The sequence below is a fragment of the Vombatus ursinus genome, unplaced genomic scaffold (assembly GCF_900497805.2).
Source record: "Vombatus ursinus unplaced genomic scaffold, bare-nosed wombat genome assembly UNPS02000582.1, whole genome shotgun sequence".
Classification (NCBI taxonomy): Eukaryota; Metazoa; Chordata; class Mammalia; order Diprotodontia; family Vombatidae; genus Vombatus; species Vombatus ursinus.
Window position 1 is genome coordinate 9978614 of NW_020940360.1, and position 9322 is coordinate 9987935.

At 37.9% G+C, this 9322-nt stretch overlaps 1 protein-coding gene across 1 annotated transcript in view; it reads right to left on the reverse strand.

The window, feature by feature from the left end:
* The window catches only part of CGA (glycoprotein hormones, alpha polypeptide), a 22143-nt gene extending 16628 nt beyond the window's left edge, over positions 1 to 5515 (reverse strand). The window contains exon 1 of the mRNA XM_027856414.1: positions 5318 to 5515. The gene's annotated coding sequence lies outside the window, so the exon portion shown is untranslated. The remainder of the gene's footprint in view (positions 1 to 5317) is intronic.
* Between the last annotated feature and the right edge of the window lie 3807 nt (positions 5516 to 9322).

Sequence of the window (9322 nt, forward strand, 5' to 3'; positions counted from 1 at the left end):
CAGTTCTACCATTTGTTGCCCGTGTGACCTTGGGAAGTTTGCTTAACCTCTCTGGGCCTCAGTTGCCTCATGTCTAAAAAGAGGAAAATGTACTACAGACCAGAGGTGTCAAACACTCAGCCACCTACAGCATTGTGGGCTGTAACATTCCTAAACACGGCCTGAACCAGATTAAAATGTAATTGGGAAATATTTAACAAAATAAATAAAAATACAGTAGAATGTAGATAATGTTAATACATGGTTTCCTAAATCACCATGAAGCCTGCCAGGATGCTTATGCATAGCTTAATGGCTCCTGTTTCTATCAGAGTCTGACACTGCTATCGATCGCCTCTAAATTCCCTTCCAATTACTCCAAAGCATTTTGAAGTCCTCCTCCATTGTCATCCCTAAAACAGACAGCCAGATAAGGAAAGGAGATCACAAACCATTGCCACCATACCAGGAATAATAGTCACATTTCCTGATTTAGGGACCCAGGCTTTTCGTTCTGCATACTTTGAAGGGATTAACAACTTTGCTTTGTTTTTGCTCTCTTCAGGAGGTCTAGAGGGGCTAGTCGTGAAGATGATGAAATGATAGAAACGTCGAAGCTCTAGAGCTGAGATCATCATATCCAACCCCTTCATTTTACAGCTGAGGTAACTGAGATCCAGAGAGGTTAGGTGATTTTTCCAAGGTCACAAAAGTAGGAAATGGCAGAACCAAGATTCAGACTTGGACCATAGTGTACTTTCTATTTCATAATGCTAAATTGGTAAGACCCTGAGGACTAAGGTTTTAACAAGTAAGCAGGGGAAAGGGAAACAAAAGAAAAATTGTAGCCATGTCTAGCAAGAAACTAAAGAGTTGTGGAAAGCAAAGATGATTTAAAATGCCTCTTCTGACCATTCTTGTAAAGATCACAAATGTTTACAGGATTTTTTTTTTCTAATTTGACTCAATTTAGGTGGATCCCATTACTGCTTTTATTTTAATTATTACTTAAGGCCGATTTGTGATGCTTTCATAATTATATAATTAGAAGACTGGTTCTTTCATTACTCTCCTGGTTTTACTAGCTCAGCAGCTGCTCCTATGAAGTTTATGAACAATGCATCCAGGAGCTAAAAATCAATAAGAGACGTTGATGGGGAAGAAAATCATGCATTATAAAGCACAGTCCTCAGTACTCATTAATGAACATTTACAATGTATGTTGTTCCAGAATACCCAGTGAACAGGTGAACCTGAATGTACTAAGTGCTTCTGGTAATAAAGCATGATATAGTTTCAGTGCAGCCTACCATCATCTAAGAGCCAAAAGCCACATGTAGGCATTATTATTATTATTAACGATAAGTGGCCTTCTTTCCCATTTTTTTTTATATTTGCCCAGAGCTTTATTATAATTTTAGCTCTCCTGAAGCAAATGAGCAGTTTAAAAAACCGAGTCACAGAAAAGGTTATGTGTTTGTCCAAGGTCACTCACCAACCTAGCAGATGAAATTACATTATGAATAGAGCTACATTCACATTTCCAGTTACAGTGTTTTTATCTCCATGATGAAATCAAAGTAGGATGTTCCCAATGTGAAAGTTCCCTGGCTTTGTCACTGGTAACTTTTCATTGTTATCTCCCAATAGGATGGATTTCTCAACATGGAGAAGGAAAAAGGAATACTGGATTTGGAGACAGAGACTCACAGATTTAGAGCTGGGAGGGGCACTGGAGATCATCTAGCCCAAACTTCTCATTTTCCAAATGAGGAAGTAGGAAGTAAAGTGACTTGCCCAAGATCACATATAGAGCAAGTAGCAGAGTTGAGATGTGAAACCAAATTTTCTTACTCCAATTCCAGTATTCTTTACACTATGCCACACTGAGCTACTTCACCTGGGTTCAAGTTCTATCTCTGCTTCTTACACCTCATATAAACTTGGCCAAGGTCCTTAACCTCTCTGGGTCTCAGTTTCTTCACCTGTAAACTGAAGGTGCTTGGATTAGGTGATCTCTAAAGTCTTTTCTGCCTTCAAACCTATACTAATATGGGTCCCTTGGGTCTCCTACCTTTGCTCTTTACTTTTTCCCCTGTTCTTTTCTGTAGTTTTGGGTTGTCAGCAACATATATGCTCAGTTAGCTTCTTTGGTTGCAATGCTGTTTTCCTATGCTACGAGGAAACCTCCATATACACACTTTATACAACTCATTGGAGGGGGTGTGGTGTTGTAGAAGGGCCACTGGTCTTGAAATCAGAAGAGATCTATCTTTGAATCCAGCCTCCACTACTGTTAACTTTGTGTCACTGGACAAGTTGCTAAACCTACTAAGCCTCAATTTTCTCATCTATAAGATGAGGATAATAATAATAGCATCTACCTCACAGGGTTGCTGTAAGGCTCAAACAAGATTATTTATTCTAAGTACTTTGTATACATCAAGACACTATATAAATGTCAGCTATTATTTTTACTGGATTTTAGTGGCTTCCCATAACAATCAGCCTCAACATTAGTCTGATTTCATCTCACAAGTGTTTCATTCTTAAGATCATAGATTTAGAGCTAGCAGAGACATTAAATGTCACCTAGCCCAAACCATTCAATTTACAAGATGAGGAAAATGAGGCCCAGAGATGTTAAGTGACTTGTCCAAGGTCACACAGGTAATAAGTGACTGAAGCAGGATCAAAATTCAGGTTTCTACTCCAAAACCAGCATTCTTTTTTTCATTGTACCATGGTGTTCATTTTGTTTCCACCCACAGCCTAAGTTAGAACCCTTTGTCTCAGCTCCCTTGGGCTATGAGGAGGTAAAATCATTTCTGTCTGGTCCCTATAGGTCTTACCCTTGAGTTGAATCCATACAAGACTCAGGGATGAACTGAATTGTTTGTCATTCAGCTGTGGAATTCAAGGATTTTTACAAAGAGATCACTCTTGCGGAACAAAACAGTGGGGCCTCCCGGTGTGTACCCAAAAAAATTAAAATTAAAAAATTTATACATAGAATGCATAATGAAAGTAGCCTAATATCCATTATTAGGAGTGACTGTAGTTAGCGTGCTATGCCATGCTGTTTCCAGTGGAAATATTAATTGATTGATACTAAAGTTTCCAACTGTGAAGGTTTGTGTTATAACATAGAGGCTAGGATATCTTGTATTTCTTCCTGAACAAGATTCATATTTCTCTTTCTCTCAGAGCTTTCATGTAAATTAGAGCTCCACACTATAACAAATCACATTACTGAGGATTTACTCTGAAATGTAATCAGTTCCTTTCCTAACATTTTAAAAAATCTGACCTTTTAAAAATATTAACAGTAGTGGCTAGCATTTATATGTCACCTTTAGGTTTTCAAAGTGCATCACCTAATATTATCTCATTTGATATTCACAACAACTCTGCGAGGTAAGTATAATCTTCATTTTACAGTTGAGGAAACAGAGGCTTCAAGAAGTTAAGTGATTGGCCCAAGGTCACACAGCTAGTAAGGCTAGGTCTGAGTTCAGGACCTCTGATTCTAAACCCAGTCCTCTGTTCACTATGCCATGCTGCTGCTAAAGTAGGAAGAAACAGGAAATATTACTCTCTTAAAAACTATTTGATTACTAGATAAAAATACATTACAGAAAACTTAAACTTGAAGTTAAATTATTAGTTAAAAATTAGTAAGCCATTGATAACGGAAAAAAGATGCTTATTTCTTAAAAGAAAATATTAAGGTGACAGCAAAGTACAATATAATGCAGTATCTTGAACAACTGACTCACAGATGCACTAAAATAAATTATCTGTTAATTCTTTTTTAAAACCACATACAGACACTAAAAAGGAATACTCTGTGTTAAGAAAAGATATGTATTTCATGTAAAGCATCTTCCTTTGGGGTTTGGTAGAGGGCTTTTTAAATTGACAGGAAACATCACAATTGGAGCATATTTTCTTCATTTACCAAAAACAAAATATATGGGCAGCTCATGATTATTTCCATGCTTCCCTACTTATGTTCTTTAAAACTAATTAGATAGGGGGAAAGAGAACTTTTGAATGTCTGCTTTCAAATCCCCAGCTCTCTAAAGGGATTTTTTCAACCAAGGTTATAGAGATGGAATAATGATTTTTTTTATGAGAACAGTTATTTAGTAAAAATTTAAATGAGACCAGCATTAACTTCAAACCATAGACCAACTAACTATTTAATCCCTGATGACTAGAGTATAACTAGGGCAGAACCGTCAGAGATTTTCTCTAGGTGCTGATATCTGGCACAAGATGGGGGAAAGGGAGAAACCCATTCTACCTATGGAGCCTGACACATAGTAGGTGCTTGATAAATACTTATCGACTGACCAGTTGACTGTCTCCATGCCATAAGGCATTCAAATCCCCATTGGCAGGCTCAGAAAGAGGGTAATGGAGTCAGGTCATGGGCCAATAGAAATGGGTGAGGAGTGGGTAAAAGAACCTTCCCTCTCTCCATTCGGTTGGACTGTCTCTATCTCTCTCCTCTGAGGCCATACCTGTGCTATCCTACACCTAACACCACTCCACCCCATAACCAAATTTACCCACTATGTCAGGAATCATGATTATGCCTCCATTTTTGACCAAGGTTTGACTTTAAAAAGTAATTTATCAAAGAAAGGCTCTATGTCAGCATTAGTCACTAACCCCCAAGGAAATATTGGTCACTCAGAGATATTTTAAGAATTTCATAAAACTAGCAAGAGAAACAGAGATATTATTCAGAAACTTTCTAATCTACTCATCAAGTCCAGCCTGGAATTCTGGCTCATAAATTATTAGAAGCTCCTGCTCTCAATGCTGAAATTATGGTCTGCTCTTCCACTGGCCAGTGTTAAGGCCTTTCCACTAGTTTGGAGCCTGACAATCTACAAAGGATTGCAGTTTCAATTTAATTTTTTCTCCTCTGCTTGTCCCTTAGAAGCTATGACCAAATGAAGTCCTTCTAGTTGACATCAAAGAATCTTCCAGGAATGAGGTCTGAGACCAAAGAACACACTTACATCCCAGCAGAGAGGGAAGCTAAACTGCTGGCTTCCTCCATGTTAGGCTCTGTGACATAATGTCATCTTTGCCTGTGATCACAGATCCCAGCTTTCCAGACTTCACTTGGGAGTTCAACTGTAAGTGCGTTTAGAGAGTCTGAGTAAATGCTTCAACCTAACTCCCTTCCTCTTTCCATTTATCTTGCCCTGACAGCTTTCAGAGAAGAAAAAAAATTCTGTTTTCCTTCTAGTCTCAAGCTTTTCACCTCTACCACCCCCCAATTCAATGAGAATTTTAAAAGACATTTCATTCATGTTACCTTCCTTTGGTCTTTTTTGCAGGATGAAGACAGGACAGTTGATTCAGAATTTGAAAAGGGAGTTTAGATTCTGCCTGGGATTCTGACAGCAAAGGCTTTCCTTTCAGTATCTGTAGCTAATAAAGTTCTTTCCTGCCTTTTATACAAGCTATATTCAATCCCATATGCTCACCTACATCTAAGCCCTAGGATCAACTGTAAAGTCTGCCCAGTGATTGAATGGTCCTTGATGTAATTACTGGCATATCAATTTGGCCTTATCTCTTGTTTTTGACTCAAATCACTTTTTATTTTGAAATTTGTTAAGGTGGCCATGACATCAAGGTCAGTTGTGAATACTGCTGTTCTCTATCCTCTAACCCCCACCATCCGGTCCCCATTTTATCAAGACTTATGTGGAGCATCTGGGAACTGGATATTTTCCTATAAACAAGGCCCTAAAAGCATCTAGCTTAATTAAATATCTTCTATTTATTTAAAGCAATAGGAGGTTTGCAAATTTCAGACAACTGAATAAAAAATAGTTCCTAAATTATGACATTATTCCAATAGGGAATTAAAAAAAAAGTACAAACACAAAACTCTGAAAGGTTTTGATGATGGAGGTGGTGATGGTGATGATAATAACAATAAACATTTATATGCTGTTTTAAAGTTTGCAAAGTTTGTTACATGCATCATCTCATTTGAAATAATGGGATCCGTTACCCAAATGAAATTTCACCCTTGATACTTAGTATACCTGTGTGACAGGCGAATCATCTAACCTTCCTAGGCCTCAGTTTCCTCATCTGTAAGCTAAGGTGGTTGGACTAGATGACCTATGAACTCTCTAACTCTAAATCTGTGATCCCATGATCCAAAATAAATCATTTTTGTTTTTGTTTTGATAAGGTAGAATAATTTCTTTTTCTTTTTCTTTGTAAGGGAAATGCACATTGATTCATACCAGCAAGGTTCAATTGGATCTGCCCCCTGACATCTAAGATAGAAAAGAAATGGGACAACTTTATTAATTATAGATACTGAAGGAGCCACTCCTACTTTGAGGATCACAAGTCAAATCTAAATTCTTTCTTCAGACACCTGGAGGTACAAGGAAAGAGCATGGAACGGATTTGACTTAGGGCTTGTTTGTGCTTTTTTTTTTTCCTTTTTGTATTTATAGAGAGATTTGGTTATCCTGAAACTCAAAACAGTACATGAAACATAGTTCACTTCTACAAGAGCCATGCATATCATCAAGAGTCACAAGTTCTAAAAATCTAAATCTACTTTGCAGAAGGAATTTGGGCTGTTAGAGATTTTCTTCAACTGTTTTGAAAGAGTAAGTATTATGCTTCCAAATCTCAACCCATCTTTTGCAAATCTTCCTTCTGAAGTTTTGAGATCCAATGATCTACAGGCCAGGATAGAAAATGAAGTAGTTATTTCATACTCCTCACTTATAATAAATCTGCCCTGGCTACCAGTTTCCTTCATATTCAAACTGTGGATTTGTTTTTTTTTCCTTCTCTCCACTGTAGAGATCACTATCCACCCTACCCACACCTCACACTCCACCAAATTGCCCCCTCTCATTCAGCATTATGAAAATTGATATTTCATGACATGAAAGTTGATGTCATAACAATCATATCCTGTCCTCCACCTCTTAGTGCCTCATCCTCTTGCCCTTTCAATGTTCCTGTCCTGTTAATCCCTAACCCTGTGTCGTTCCCAAACATCTGTTTTCAGTGATTGCACTTGGAAGCCAGTGAAGGCTGTTTGAGAAAGTCATGAAAACTTACTGACTGCATCCATTAAAAAAAGCCATGTTTCCTAACCTCAACTAGGCCCTCACCAGTGCAAGGCAATTCTTTTATTCATTTCTGATTGACTTCCTACCACAATCCCTCTTGTGAGTGACTACTACAAACTTTCCCCTCTATCCTAAAGCCCCTAATACCATCCTCATCCATGGTGTCTCTCAGCAAATAGCATGGGTCCTACTTTACTGAGAAGATTGAAGTCATCTATCCTGAGATCTCTCATCTCCATTTCTTCATAATGCAAAACCTCTTAACCCATTCTTTCTTCTTTACTGCCTATCTCAGAGGATGAGGTAGCCTTCCTCTTAGCAAAGGCTAAACCCTCTGCTAATACCCTTGATCCCAGTTTGTTTCTCTCATCTCCTCTTCTGAGATCTTGTTATATCATGGAATCATAGAAACACAAAATGTCAACGTTGGACAGGACCTTAAAGATCATCTAATCCAATTCCTTCATTTTTCAAATGAGGAAATTGAAACCCAGGAATATTAAATGACTTGCTCCAGGTAACATAGTCAGGAAGTAACAGAACCAGAACTCCAAAGTCAAAGTCAGTTCTTCTGAGTCCAAGTCTAGTGTCTTTGTATGATATTTCTTACCACATTCTCTTCCTTTCCACGACCCCTTCCAGGTACCATCATCTACTGATCCTCCTCTTAGCTACTAAGCATGCAGAATAAGTATTTACACCAATCGATATTCTTTGCCTCTACTTCCCTCATTGCCCATCAACTCATCAGTTTCTTATAATCTATCATCCCCATAATTTCACTGAAGCAACTCTTTCAAAAGTCACTAAAGATTTCCTTATCACCAAATCTTTTCTAATTCTCAACATCTGGAGCTTTCTCCAGTGTTTGATAATATTTGCCACACTTTATTCTTGATACTCTCTCCTCTCTTAGCCTCTACAACCTTTCTCCTGGTTCTGGTCTGCACCTCTTACAATTCACCCCTTATCTCCTTTGCTTGTTCTTCTTTCTAGTTCCTAAGTATGGGTGACCACTACAACTCTTCTATCTCTACACTTTCTCCTTTGATGATATCATCCACTCTCTGTGGTTTCTATGAACATCTCTATATAGATGTTCTCTACCCAACTTTACCCAACCCATCAGTCTTGGATTAATAAATTAATAAACTGCCTACTGAACTTTCCTATTTAGATGTTGCACTAGCACATCAAACTCAACACCCCTGAAATTAAACACAGTATCTTTCCTTCAAAAACCTGCCCTTTTCCCCAGCTTCCCAGTTTCTGTTGATGGTGCCATCATACTCCCAATCATCCAAGTTCAAGCTTCAGTCATCAATCAATCAACAGATATTTATTGAGTACCTACTATGTGTCAGTCTCTGTGCTTAGCATTGAGGATACAGATAAGCTAATGAAAACAATCCCTGTTCACAAGGAGCTTACATTCTTTGTCTCCTCTCTCTTTCATTTGTCCACATTCATTTAGTTGCTAGTTACTATCTCCACAATATCTATTCCAAATATCCTCTACTCACATTGCCACTACATCCTCACCTTTCACTTAGACTATTTTAATAGCCTCCAAACTAGTTTTTCTGACTTTATTCTCTCTCCCTTTGTATGTGTACAGATACACAGCTACCAAAATAATCACAGAATTGAATTTGAAGGGACTTTAGAGCCATAGGACCATAGATTTAGAACTATAAACAAGGAAACTTGGAGGTCATCTAATCTAATCACCTAATCACAGGATAGGAAACACATCCAGAGCATTAAGTGATGTGCCCAAGGTCACCCAATTAGTTAATGGCAGAGCCAGGATTACAACCAAGGTCCTCTGTCTCCAAATCTCATGTACTTTCCACTGTACCTTATCTGGCAAACCCCCCTAATTTTACAGATAAGGAAATCAAAAATTAGTTATTTGCTATAAATAATGCAGATAATAAGTAACAAAGCAAGGATTAAAACCCAGGTCAGATCCAAACCCAGTATTCTTTTTACTACACCACATTCCCTTCCTCGTAAAAGCTCTGACCATGTTATTTCCTACTGTCAAAAACTTTTGTTGTTTGTAGGAAAAAAACAAGGACTTCTTAAGAGTCTCCAAAATCTAATACCGAACTATTACCAATCTTATTTCATACCAGACCTTTTCACATCAAGATTTCAGCCAAACTGTACTACTTACTGGTCCCAGCTTTGTCCTACAT